This window comes from Mauremys mutica, chromosome 2, assembly GCF_020497125.1.
Source record: "Mauremys mutica isolate MM-2020 ecotype Southern chromosome 2, ASM2049712v1, whole genome shotgun sequence".
Classification (NCBI taxonomy): Eukaryota; Metazoa; Chordata; order Testudines; family Geoemydidae; genus Mauremys; species Mauremys mutica.
In genome coordinates, this window is record NC_059073.1 from 93,270,775 (window position 1) to 93,283,846 (window position 13,072).

At 46.1% G+C, this 13,072-nt stretch overlaps 1 protein-coding gene across 3 annotated transcripts in view; it reads right to left on the reverse strand.

Moving 5' to 3' along the window:
• Positions 1-6,763, reverse strand: part of MPPE1 (metallophosphoesterase 1) — a 33,691-nt gene extending 26,928 nt beyond the window's left edge. The window contains exons 1-2 of one of the 3 annotated variants that reach the window (XM_045008191.1): positions 6,715-6,763; positions 5,592-5,678 (exon numbers count right to left, since the gene is read on the reverse strand). The gene's annotated coding sequence lies outside the window, so the exon portion shown is untranslated. Of the gene's footprint in view, positions 1-223; positions 322-2,434; positions 2,500-5,591; positions 5,679-6,714 lie in introns of those variants that run through there. The other 2 variants (XM_045008193.1, XM_045008192.1) reach the window with 2 other exon arrangements.
• Positions 6,764-13,072: the final 6,309 nt, after the last annotated feature.

Below are 13,072 nucleotides of genomic sequence, written 5' to 3' on the forward strand. Positions count from 1 at the left end.
GAATCAAGCAGGTAAAAACAAAAGTTCATCTGAATTCCAATTACTCCTCCTCCTGAACAAGTGTGAATGGAGGAGAATTAAACCAAAGACATTTTAAATGCTAACAAGCAAACACATATTGGAGTCCATTTGTACAACAGCAAGTACTTCTATGGTTAATATACGCTAGGAAGTTAGTTTTATAAATTTGTCTATTATGAAATTTACCCTAAAAGCAAGGTACCTTGTCTAATCCAGGTAATTCATTTCTTTGCATTCTCCTTTCTCTAGACAACTTCTCATTTTTTTTCTTCAGCTTTTGAATCTCAAGCAGCAATAGCTCTACATTCAAATTAAAAATTCATATTTTAATCACTACAATTAACTTCTCATACATCATATTATACTACATCCAATGTTTGTGTTATGAGCAGTAATTTGCATAACAGTATTTTAGAAAAAAAATTATTTACCTTTAAAAATTTGATCCTACCCATTTCCAACAACTACGAGATCATAGGATATGCCAGGGGGATAGTTTTTGTACATTTTTATAAAAGCCTATTCTGAGATTTTTGCTTTGCTAGCATTCTATCCAACAATCAGAAACTCTACTCTCACACATGATTTGAGGACTTTGGAATTGCAGGGAGTTCTTGGCTTTAAATAAAAACCTTGATGTCACAGTAGTCTGGGCACTCTATATATAAACTATTCCTCTGATGGGTTCCTCCATTAGTTAGAAACAATCCTGTTCCACTCTGCTCTATTCTAGAAAAGTAACCTTATAAAAATTATACTGTGTGGGGTGTAGGTTTGTCTCTTAGCTTCCATAACAAAAGTACCCAGTTTGCTGTAAAAAAAAAAGGGGGGGGGGAGGAGGGAAAGGTTAGATCTGGCTAGGTTCTCCCTCATACATCATCAACAAAAATTAAGATTCTGAAGTCAAAAGTACGAAGCTGCATACCTGTGCAACAAGACTGCCTCCAATGGGTTTGTACATGTACAGCTGACTATAACATAGTAAATAATGTTGATACACAAGATATAGACTACAGCTCCTTTCCCAGAGCTACACTGGCTTTATAGGTCTAAGCAAAAAAAAAAAAAAACAGCAAACGTTTTATGTCACTAAAATAAAAATATATGAGACTAAATCCACACAACGCAGATCTACTGATCAGATGGGGCCATTTTCACATAGGCCTTATTGTAGTATCTGAAGTGCTATTAAGCTTTGAAAAATGGCTAAATGAAGCACGTGGCCTTGAGTGAGCCCTATGTTTTAGGATGAAATGCATCCTCTTTGATGAGAAATGACATGTATAAAAAGCATCAGAGCAGGGAGTCAATGTTTGTTTTGTAAACTGCTATACATATCTATTACCTAAATATTTGCAAGAGCAGGCTCCCTTCTTTTTACATATGCATCTAGGAGAAAATGTTACTTCTCTCTCTGCTTTTGGAGTCCTTACTCCAGAAACAGTGTTGTCCTTCTGGGAGACCTTTTTACATTCCAGCTGCTCAATTCTTTGCTTTTGTCCTTGAAGTTGATGCTCTAGCTCATGAATTTTAATCTATGTTAAAAAAATTTGAAAATTTAAAGCAAAAGTGTACAAAAAAAAATCAATCTCTTGAGCACCAATTTAAAGATCTCAGTATCTAATTTAGAACAGAATTTACCAGCAAAAGCATGAAGGATAAGAGACAAATCCTGCAAACACCAATTTTTTTCCAAAAATCTGTTAAAAATACATACAAACAAATAAGAAATACCAACCCTCCTCCCACAAAAAAATGAAACATTTTACACTGATCCTGATCTGAACTTACTGATATCAGCCATACAACAACCATGACACTTTACTTTGAAAAATGATTAATCAGAGTACATAAATCTGAAGAAGCATTTAATGAATTTAAATGTATTGGGGAAATATTAGTTTGAAATATTACATAGTATTGTCAGATACAGCATGTCCCACATTTTTTAAACTAAATACTAAAATACAACAATTTTCTTTATCTAGTGGCTACATTTACATAACTGGATTTTTAAAATCTGTTTTGTTGTTTAACTATGAAATATTAATATGAAGTTTTTAAACTAACAATTATGCAACTCTTTTTTCTGGCAATAGTAAAAATGGTGTTTATCCCAACACAATGAACACTAACTCCAGTTAGATTGAGCCAGTTCTTACAAGTATCTACAAAAATAGCCTAAAGGTAAACAACACTGAAGTCATGGACCAAAGAGAGCAGTGACAGAATTTACTCTTAAAGTCAAAATAAGACCATTCACCTGTGAACTCAACAACGAAAAGAGAGAAAATTTAAAGAGAATGAAAAGAGAAATATTCATGACCATTTATAAAAATATTAGGAAAGCTCAAAACTTATCCTTAAGTGTCACATTAAATTATTTGAACTAAACTGAACAGTCACTACTTACAGTGAGATTTTTAATTGTTTCACTTTGTTCCTGGTTTATTTTGATTTCTCTGTCATAACGTTTCTGCAGGTTATTATACATCTGAAGTATTCTAATAACAGAAAAAAGTGTATGGACTGCTGAATATAGCATGCAAATTACCATTTTATTCCTTCATACCAGAATCCTTTAAAAAAAAAAAAAAAAGCCTGCTCACATTTGGTAGTGTAAGAGCTTTGTTACAAATAAATTTGTTAGTCTTTAAGGTGCCACAAGTACTCCTGTTTTCTATTTTTTTGCGGATACAGACTAACACGGCTGCTACTCTGAAACCTGTCATTTGGTAGTGTGTTAGTTATACAGAAACCCTTTGGACTGTACTTATATTTCATATCTCTGAGTCAACATAAATCAGGTCCATAGATTAACTCAGGAGTAGGCAACCTGCAGCACGCAAGCTGATTTTCAGTGGCACTCACACTGCCCGGGTCCTGGCCACTGGTCCGGGGGGCTCTGCATTTTAATTTAGTTTTAAATGAATCTTCTTAAACATTTTAAAACCCTTATTTACTTTACATACAACAATAGTTTAGTTATATATTATAGACTTATAGAACGAGACCTTCTAAAAATGTTAAAATGTATTACTGGTACGCGAAACCTTAAATTAGAGTGAATAAACGAAGACTTGGCACACCACTTCCAAAATGCTGCCGACCCCTGGATTAACTAGTGCAGTGTTTTTCAATCCATGGGTCACGACCCAGCATGTAAGGCACTGGGTTGCCTTGCTCTGGTCAGCACCGCCGACCGGGATGTTAAAAGTCCCATTAGCGGTGCCAACCCAGCTAAGGCAGGCTAGTGCCTATCTTTTCCGACACTGCACTGTGCCCCAGCGGCAGTCCGGCTTCTCTTCAACTGAGTCCCCAGAAAAAAAGTTTGAAAACCACTGAACTAGTGAATATGCATGGATGTTTCTCCTATTACACCATTAATATGTTCATTAACTCCTAGAAACAGAGCATAATCTTAGGTAATAACCCAAATTATTGGTATTCTTGTGTATAAGAAATATGCCCATTCAAATACCAACATTCATATGAAATGAATCCAAACTAGATATAAAAAAAAACAACCTGTACACTAGACATCAACAAAGAACAGTAATGTATGGTTCATACCTGCAACCCTTACTCATATGAGTAGACCCAATGACTTCATGGATTAAGGATTGGACTATTCAAGCCTGACTCAAAGGTCACTGACTTCAGTGGGTATTGGATTGGGCTCTTAATGAGAACAAAATGCAACTGGCTATGTGAAGAATCCTGTGCTTTCTGAAACAGACACTATGATAAAACCTCCATTTTCTATAAAGCTATACATACAAATGCTGAAGGTTTCTTATGGATAAAGTTATTTCTCAGTCTCATGAAACAAAGGGTGCTTATATTGAATGTTTGGCATATTGAACTTATTTTATTAACTTTCACAGAAACATCTCATAGCTAGAGTTAGAGAAGAGAGAGTGAGAAATATTCATGGTGTATAAGATTTTATTTTTTTACATTTGCCTACAAAGTCAAATATGACTGCATGAGTGTGTTTTATCCTATTTCACCTAACAAGTTTTAATAGTGCAATAAAAAGACAGGAGGACAAACATACCACACATCAGCGGTGTATTATTGCCTAGGCCAACAAGGTCTAGGCCTAGGGCGGCAAATCTGAGCACCCACGGAGAAGCTCCCCTCCCCGCCCCCCCACCCCAGCTCGCTTCTGCCTCCTCCGCGAGCGCACCACCGCGTCCTGTTTCTCTCCCCTCCCTCCCAGCGCTTGCGCCACAAAAACAGCTGTTTCGCGGGGCAGGGAGGGAGGGGGGAGGAGGGGGAACACAGTGCGCTGGGGGAAGAGGCGGGGCCGGGGCGGGGATTTGGGGAAGGGGTCCAATAGGGGCGGGGAGGGGACAGAGTTGGGGCAGGGACTTTGGGGAAGGGGTTGGAATGGGGGTGGGGAAAGGGTGGAATCGGAGCAGGCGGGGCAGCAATTATTTCAGGGCCTAGGGGCGGCAAAATCATTAATCCACCACTGCCACACATGCATTACAATTATCTCCTTAATAAGGATAATCATGAACTATTATAGAAAATAGTGATGGGCTAGAAACACTGTAAAAATCAGAGTCACTTTAAGTGCTGAAAAAGCAAACCATTTATCATCAAGATATTCGCTCTGTCTTCTTCCTTCTTGTCAATGGAACTACTGTATATAATTCAGACTTCAGTGAAAGGGATTTTTAATTATGAACATTTGGTATTAGCAAAGGTAGGAGAATTCCTGCCACTTAGGCAAATTCTTGGTGACTTCCCAATAACTATTGTCCTTCAAAATATGTATTCGAATCTTTAATTTGATTCAAAACCTTGACAAATAAAATGTAAGACTCCAATCCTGCAACTGATAGAGCATGCATGGACTGCTACACCTATATGGAGTCCCAGGGAACTTAATATGGCTCCGTGCAAGCAAAGCAGACCCTGTATGCACTACAAATTGCATGATGACAGCCTTAATGCTCCTTCTGTGAACTGAACTAAAACTGTACTCTTCACATCAAAGCCAGTTATGACAGTTTACATTCAGAAATAATTCACAAACCCCAATGTAAAATAAATCACTTCTTGTTCAAAGAATAACTGACTGAAGCAATAGGATGATTTAACTGCTGTGGTTTTATATTGGACAGTGCACTGTCCAATGAATGACTTACATTTAATACTTCTAGATTCCTAACCTCAAATTATGTCATTTATCTTTCTCCTCTCCACAAGCTTCCTAACTTCTTTCCATTTTTCCCTAAGCTTCCCCACTTCCCTCTATTTTTCCCAAGTGAGTGAGTTGTAGAGAAAATTTCTACTCAAGCCTTATATATTTTTCTCTACTTTCATTGTCTGAAGCACTATCAAAGCATTCCCTTTCTCAACACTTAAACAAAATGAATTTTGATTTCTATAGCATAATGTAGGAATTTGAATTGACATTTCTCATGAATAATATACTCCAAATTCTACCCAAGAGAAGTGAATCACCATATAAATCCCTTAAAGTATGCTAATTCCAGTGAGAAAAGACATGCTTCATTAACCTTGCAAATAAGCAAGTCCCCAGAAGAACTTACCTGGCACTTTCGCTTGCTACTTTCATTTCCTTCTTGAGACTGCCACCTCCCTTGTGCCATAAGTGGGATTCTGTTTGAACCTGAACACTTAATTGAAATAAATGCAACAGCTTAAGGATGGTCTCTCTCCCACTCAACAATGCAAACAGATTTCAGAACTTTGATGGGACATTTTAAAGTAGGAAGGATAAATGAAGACTTTTTTTCCTTTGACCTCAAAATACAAGTTTACACTTCTCATGTTTTTCACTCTGTATGGAAAGTCCTGAAAATACTGCACATAGAGCTACATTGAATGCTATCGAGCTACTTTTCAAAGCACCAAAACTTAAAGGTCAAAACTTCACTTCCAGATGTTTTAAGTAACATTATTACTTAAAAGTATTGCACATTACACTCACTGATAGTTTATTTACCATCAAAATATCCTAGAGCACTTTACACTAAGTTGGATACTGGTTGCACACTGAGTAAGCAAACGCAGCAGCCACATACATACAGATAGATATTAGAACTTGTTGTTGCACTGACAATGTGAATTTTGTCCAGAGCACCAGGCTTGCCCTCTACTCTTTTTTGAGCCGTGCCCCAAGACTTTTATCATCCCCCTTTTTTCCTTGAACGGACAGGCAACAACGATAAGCAGAACGAATTATGTTTAATGATTCATCTAAAACAGTGGTTCGCAACCAGGGGTCTGGGGCCCTCTTGGGGGCCACAAGCAGGTTTCAGGGGGTTTGCCAAAGCAGGGCCAGCATTAGACTTGCTGGGGCCCAGGGCAGAAAGCCGAAGCCCCACCACATAGTGCTGAAGTCTGGGGTTCCAAGCCCAGCCATCCGGGGCTGAAGCTGAATCCCGAGCAATTTAGCTTTGCAGGGCTCCCTGTGGCATGGGGCCCTGGGGCAATTGCTCTGCTTGCTACCCCCTAACGCTGGCCCTGGCTTTTATATGTAGAAAAACAGCTGGGCCGTGGAGTTTTTATAGCATGCTGGGGCGGCCGCAGAAAGAAAAAGGTTGAGAACCCCTGATCTAAAAGATGTCATCAGGGGACAAGTACCCAAGTTCTGCATGGCAATGTCATCCCTGCATCGAGACTTTAATCCAGGGAAATAATAATTCTTACTCTCTGCTTGTGACATAGTCACGCATTAACTGATCCATATGCAGTTTCTCCTGGATCTGAGCCAAATCATTTTCTAGCTGTTGATTTTTTCTATGCAGCCTTTTCAACTTCTTAAGTAGCTGTTCATTTTCATTATTGAGCTGGAAAGTAAGAGAAAAACATTTTACCAAATGAAATTTTCAAATGCTATATTAATGTGGGTTCCTAACATTTCTGATTAACATTCATTTTTATAAACCCCAGTATGTTTACCCTGGGTCACTCATATGCATAAAGCAAGGTACTTCAGAAAGCCATTGGCTTAATATTTTTTATGGAGAATGAACCCGAACACACTTTCCTTAGGATATACACAAAAGATATAATATCCTCTGTACAGTTTAGTGAATCAGTACCAAATGCTTCTATTTTGTCAGTGCATCAAGTGAAAAATATGTCTCTATACACAAACAGGAGGGAGAATATATGCACGCTGTTGCCAGAGGTTCTCAAACTGTGGGTTGGGACCCCAAGGACTGGTGTTAGACTTGCTAGGGCAAAGCCAAAGCCTGAGCCCCACCACCCAGGGCCGAAGCCCTAAGGCTTCAGCCCTGGAAAGGCAGGCTAAGGTTACATGCCTCTTGCTCAGGGCAGAAGTCCTTGGCCTGCAGCTCTGGGTACCCCCACAGCTCGGGGCAGCAGGACTGGGGTGGGTTCAGGCTTGGTCCCCCCCTCCTGGGGTCATGTTGTAATTTTTGTTGTCAGAAGGGGGCTCACAATGCAATGAAGTTTGAGAACTTCTGTGTTGGACTATACTTTGAAACATAGGCCCCAATTCTGCAGACACACTTGTGCTTATCTTTATACATGATTAGTCCCATTGAAGCTCTTAGTATATAAATAGCTTTAGGATGCAAAGCACTTTATATATTTATATTATTTTCACCTACGTAGCTTATTCCACTGCTTAACTATCTTTATAGTGAGGAAAAACTTTCCAATATCTACCCCAAATCTCCTTTGCTACAAACTAAAATGATTGCTTCTTTTCCTACACTCAGTGGACATGGAGACCAATTGATCACCATCCTCTTTATTGTACCATTTTACACATTTGAAGACTCATGTCCATGTCCTCAGTCTTCTCTTCTCTAAACCAAATATGCCCAATTCTTTCACTCTTGTATTTTCCAAGTCTTTTTTTTTTCTCCCCTCTGGACTCTCTCCAATTTGTACACTTTTTAAATGTGGTATCCCAAACTGGACATTGATAAGGCTTTAGCCAGAGTACTATGTCAAGCAGAGCAGAACAATTAGCTGCCATCTTACACATAGCACTCCCGTTACAGAGAAGAATTACCTGCCATGACTTACACATGGCACTCCTGTTAGTATGTCCCTTGCCTTTTTTGCAACAGCATCACACTGTTGACTCATTTTCAATCTGTGATCCACTGTAACCCCAAGATCCTTTTCTGCAGTACTGTTCCCCGGCCAACTATTCTAATATGATTAGGCTTATTTCTGTAAACTCTTATGATTTTGATTACCGTTACACACTGAAGTCAATTGGAATACCCAAGCAAGTAAAGTTAAGGATGCCATAAGTGTTTGCAGGATCAGAAAAGTTTTAAAAATAAAAAAAGTACACTTCAAATAGGGGTGGTTTTTTACATGAATTAGGATATTGTAAATCCAAATGGTAACTAGATTGGAAGATTGTAAGAAGTTTATGTTCAGCTATTATAAACAACAGCATCATACACTTCATCTTCTAATAAGCAAAAGAGCAATTTAAGATGTTGGAAACACGAAAAAGCTAAATAAACACAATGAAAACAACATAAATAGCTTAATCATTTAAATGACAAGTGGTCACTGTGAACAATTAATGTGTTCATCTCCTTTCATCCTAAAGGTAATTACAAACTAAGAGCCTGGCCCTAGTTATATCCATGGAGGCTGACCCCTATAGAACCAACTGCATGACTGGAATTAAGAGCCTGATTTTGCAAAAATGTACAATTCTAACTTTAGTCCGGAAATAATCTCACTGGACTCTGAGACCAAGTTAGGCATGTGTTTCAGTACCTTGATGAATCAGGGTTTATGTGAGTAAAACCACTCGATGGACTTGGTCCTTAAGCAGATAGATTTATCATGTTGTGGAAAATGCAGCTAGGTAACAGTAGCACATACTGTACATCCATGGGCGCCGACTTATATGGGCTCCTGGGGCTTGAGCCCCAGGAATATTTACAGTCAGGGGCTCTGCTCCACCAATAGTTGGAGCTAGGTTTCGCCCCTTTTAAATCCCAGCCGCGGCCGGGAGTCAGAGGGCTCTGGGCTGCCTGCAAGCGCGGGGAGCCCAGAGCCTTTTAAATCCCAGCCGCCGGCTGGGAGTCAGAGGGCTCTGGGCTGCCTGCAAAAGCGGGGAGCCCAGAGCCTTTTAAATCCCAGCCGCGGCCGGGAATCAGAGGGCTCTGGGCTGCCTGCAAGCGCGGGGAGCCCAGAGCCCTTTAAATCCCAGCCGCGGCCGGGAGTCAGAGGGCTCTGGGCTGCCTGCAGCCGCGGGGAGCCCAGAGCCTTTTAAATCCCAGCCGCGGCCGGGAATCAGAGGGCTCTGGGCTGCCTGCAAGCGCGGGGAGCCCAGAGCCCTTTAAATCCCAGCCGCGGCCGGGAGTCAGAGGCTCTGGGCTGCCTGCAAGCGCGGGGAGCCCAGAGCCTTTTAAATCCCAGCCGCGGCCGGGAGTCAGAGGGCTCTGGGCTGCCCGGAACCGCTGGGAGCCCAGAGCCCTTTAAATCCCAGCCACGGCCGGGAATCAGAGGGCTCTGGGCTGCCTGCAAGCGCGGGGAGCCCAGAGCCTTTTAAATCCCAGCCGCGGCCGGGAGTCAGAGGGCTCTGGGCTGCCTGCAAGCGCGGGGAGCTCAGCGCCCTTTAAATCTCAGCCGCGGCCGGGAGTCAGAGGCTCTGGGCTGCCTGCAAGCGCGGGGAGCTCAGCGCCCTTTAAATCCCAGCCGCGGCCGGGAGTCAGAGGCTCTGGGCTGCCTGCAAGCGCGAGGAGCCCAGCGCCCTTTAAATCCCAGCCGCGGCCGGGAATCAGTGGGCTCTGGGCTGCCTGCAAGCGCGGGAAGCCCAGAGCCTTTTAAATCCCAGCCGCGGCCGGGAGTCAGAGGGCTCTGGGCTGCCTGCAAGCGCGGGGAGCCCAGCGCCCTTTAAATCTCAGCCGCGGCCAGGAGTCAGAGGGCTCTGCACTGCCCCAGGGGCAGGGAGCCCAGAGCCCTTTGAATCCCAGCCGGGAAGGCGGCTGGGATTTAAAGGGCTCAGGGCTCCCCGCAGCTGCCAGCAGCCCAGAGCCCTTTGAATCCCAGCCCCTGGCCGCTGATTGCCCCCTCCCCAGACCCTTGCCCCAACTGCCCCCCAGGACCCCCACCCCCTATCTAAGCACCACTGGTCCTTGTCCCCCAATTACCCCCTCCCGAGACCCCTGCCCCTAACTGCCCCTTGGGACCCGAACCCCTATCTAAGCCTCCCTTCTCCTTGTCCCCAACTGCCCCCTCCTGAGACCCCACCCAACTTCCCCCCAGAACCCCTCTACCTGTCCCCTGATAAACCTCCTAGACTCCCATGCCTATCCAATTGCTGCCTGTCCCCTGACTGCCCCTCCGAACCTCTGCCCCATCCAACCCCCCCTGCTCCTTGTCCCTTGACTGCCCCCCGGAACTCCCTACCCCTTCTCCAACCCCCAAACCGCTTACTGTGCCACTCAGACCAGCGTATCTGGCTCCGTGCAGCTCCAGACAGTTGCTGCCATGCTCCCCCATGGAGCCCACAGCTCTCTCCCACCCCCAGCATCTGCCTTCCAGATTTGAACACCTCAAAATTCAGGTGTGCTCAAGCTCGGTTTGGGGAGCTTTTACTTCATTTCTCCCAAATCAGTTTCCCCTGCAAGGTGCCAACTGAAGGTGTTGGAGAACAGAGAGATCGGGTGGCCTCCTAATGCCTGGAAAAGAGACAAAGGCCGGAGGAGGCAGTGTCAGTGCCTGTGCGGACTTCTGGGAAGTGCACGGTGTGGAAGGGGATGCTGTGATGCTTTGGAACAACTCCATACAAAGCCAGTCAGGACTCTGGGGGAGCCTCCTCTCTCGGAGCAGACTGTCTCCAGGGCAAGAAGCTTACACCTTCCTGGGTCTGACCTCGGAGCATTCAGCATGCCCTTCCACATCATGCACTTTCCACAGCGAGTCTGCCCAGGCTGGTCCTGGGGCAACCAGAGGTCCCTGCACCCCAACTCCGCAGTCAGATGTGACTCTCAGCCAGACAGTAAAACAGAAGGTTTATTAGATGACGGGAACACAGTTTAAACAGAGCTTGTTGGTACAGAAAACAGAACCCCTCTGTCAGGTCCATCTTGGGGGGTGGGGCGCCCAGAACCAAGTTCTGGGTCTCTCCCCATTTCCCCAGCCAGCTCCAAACTGACACTCCCTCCTCTGGCCTCTGTGTCTCTTCCGGACAAGGAGGCCACCTGATCTTTGTCCCCAACACCTTCAGTTGGCATCTTGCAGGGGAAACTGAGGCACCCATACAGTATTCAGAGAAAATATTAAGGACATTCCCACTTCATCACAACAGGTGCAACAAAATATAATACTGTATATTGAAGTAGGCAAGTGCTGCTTCTGACTTTCCACTTTTAATTGACCTTTGTAATCTTGTGGCACTGATGCATTGTAGCTTCATTTTATATCGGCTTACAGGGCGGGAGCCAGGGCCGGCTCCAGACCCCAGCGCGCCAAGCAGGCGCGTGGGGCGGCATTGTCCTGGCAGGGCGGCATTTGGCTCCGGCGGACCTTCCGCAGTCATGCCTGCAGGAGGTCCACAGGAGCCCCGGGAGGAGCGGACCTGCCGCAGGCATGACTGTGGCGGGTGCGCTGGTCCCGCGGCTCAGATGGAGCTCCCGCAGGCATGCCTGTGGATGCTCCACCGGAGCCGCGGGACCACCCGCAGGCACTTCTGCCCCGGCCGCGGGACCGGGGAAGGGCGACGCAAGCGGCACGGTGCGCCGCCCTGCTTGGGGCGGCGGAATTTCTAGAGCCGCCCCTGGCGGGAGCGGGGGGGCACCACCATTTTGGGCCCCACCGAAAATTATACAAACCTGCCGCCTATGTGTACATCTACTGTAAAGAATAACAACACTACCAGCTTGCAGTCTGGTTAACTGGGGGAAGGGGCAGACAAAGCTAGGATGAAGTAATACCCGTGCCTCTAAGTCCCCCGCCAGCGTTCGTGGTTCACACACTCATATTTCCCGAGCTTAGGAGGGTTTTTCACCCCTGGCGCGGTGCGAAAGTCCCAAATGCGGGTTACGAATTAGCGGAGCCCAAGGCGGGTTGGGAGGAGGCCAGTGAAAGCGCCAACCCACAGAGCGCTGCCCAGCGCGGGAAGAGGGCAACACCCCCGGGGGCCCTTCCTTCTTCTCCCCCCCCCCCAGGCAGCCGCGGCACGTGAGACCGTTTCCGGCCAAGCAGACAGGCGGCTGGGGGCGCGGGGCGCTGCTACGGCAGCCACAAGGCCCGTTCTGCCTTGGCGGAGCGGCGGGGGCTCGTCAGCGGCCACGGAGGGGCAGCACCTCCGCCAGCGCCACCTCTCACAGGCGCAGCCGGGCCAGTATCGCCCCGCCCCGCCGGCTGCTGAGGCGCTGGAGCCGGGAACCACCCGCCCCTCGCAGGCAGCCGCCACCCGAGCCTCCGCGGCTGACTCACTTGGAGACACTTGTGGACGGTGGGCAGCTCCATGGGCCCCACAGGAGAGGCCACACACCCCCTGCACGCGCAAGGGGCGGGGACTAAAGAAATCCCTCCCCCCGCGCGCAACGCGCGTCCTCTCTTTCCAACGGCCCCGCGGCTGCGGCACTGAAAGCCCCCTGGCTAGGTGCCCTATTCGCTGCCTGCTCGCTTTCCCTCCGTGTGTACATCACCCGGGGCGTGCAGGAACTGGGGGCGCCAGTGTTTTAACACTGAATGAGGATTAAGAGGCGGAGGCGAGTCCAGCCTCACGGCCGCCTTTCGCAGCTCGAGGCAGGCAGTCTACGGGCACCTAATTACTCGAATGGATGCGACCTCAGAAAGTGGGTGATGTAATTAATCCGCGACTACGCTGCTTCAGGCCCTCTCCTGGGTGCCATGGAGACGGAGGCAAAGAGGCGGGGCTAGTTCCTCTCACGGGTCCTACAGGGACTCAGACTAGCAAACCGTCAGTGGTTTTCAAACTCTTTTATTGGGGACCCAGTTGAAGAAAACTGTTGATGCCCGCGACCCAACGGAGCTGTGGGTGAGGGGTTAGGGGTGTGGGAGGGCTCAGGGCTGGGGCAGAGTGTTG